Below are 1237 nucleotides of genomic sequence, written 5' to 3'. Positions count from 1 at the left end.
AGATAGATAGATAGATAGATAGATAGATAGATATGTGTGTGTTTGTATATCTATATTTATGATCTCAGAAATGTATAGTAGTAAAAAGAAAGATAACTGCCATGTATCATTAATGACAAGAACACTAAAATATATTTAATTAGTGAGAGAATGAGAGATTTCGAGGTTTTAAAACTGAAAGATTGTGTCTTTCTTTTCTGTGTCTCTTTCTCTCTGCTTTAGAGCAACTGGTGTGTGTTGGTGCGCGCGGGCGTACGAGAGAGAGAGAGAGAGAGAAGGGAGGACGAGAGGCGATTTAGAGAGGCAGAGAGAGAAAGTAAGAGAGGGGCTGAAAAGAGTGAGCGGGAAAGAGTGAAAGAATGCGAGAGAGATATGGAAAGAAGAGTGTGTAAAGGAGTAAGAGGGAGATTATCATATTGACATAGAATGCGACGTAAGGGACTGTTTGCAGTAAGGTTTGATGGCAGATGGGCTCTGTGTGTGTGTGTGTGTGTATACATATATGTGTATGTGTGTATCGTTATATACGCATACACACACACACAAACGCACGCACATATACACATTTCTTGTATGATGATTGCTGTGCAGAAAAGACTAGAAAGTAATGTGTGTATATATATTTGTAACATATATGTGTCTGTGTGTATATATTTACATATGTATGTATATATGTGTGTGTGTGTGTGTATATATTTACATATGTCTGTATATATATTTCCAAATATAGACTTTTATATACGTGTGTGTGCGTGCGTATGTGCGTGTGCTTGTTTGCATATATATAAATATACGGGTCTGTGTTCACATGTGTGTATATTTACACACACACGTGTGTATGCTTACACACACACACACGTACGCCTAGTTTATATTGCAGCTATAATTGTTCTCGTTATTGTTGCTTTAGCTATTGTTGTAGTAATTGTCGACATTGTTATGGCTGTAACTATTATCATTTTTATTATCATTTTTATTATTATTATTATTATTGCTGTCACTGTTGCTGCTGCTGCTGCTGTTGTTGTTGTTGTTTTAAGATTCGTTGCCACACTAAAGTTCTTGTTGGTATTGTTTAATTTAACGACTTGAATTGTAGATTTGAGATAATTGAAACTGCTTTAGGTAGTTCCTTTTAATGTTTGAGACGTTATTAACTGGAATAATTGTATGAGACACTCTATGGTAATGTGAGTGTATTGCAGTGTATGCATGCGTGTGTGTGTGTGTGTGTGTG

Source organism: Octopus bimaculoides, chromosome 7, assembly GCF_001194135.2.
Source record: "Octopus bimaculoides isolate UCB-OBI-ISO-001 chromosome 7, ASM119413v2, whole genome shotgun sequence".
Classification (NCBI taxonomy): domain Eukaryota; kingdom Metazoa; phylum Mollusca; class Cephalopoda; order Octopoda; family Octopodidae; genus Octopus; species Octopus bimaculoides.
The sequence above is the reverse complement of the archived record's forward strand: the minus strand, read 5'-3'. Positions refer to the sequence as shown.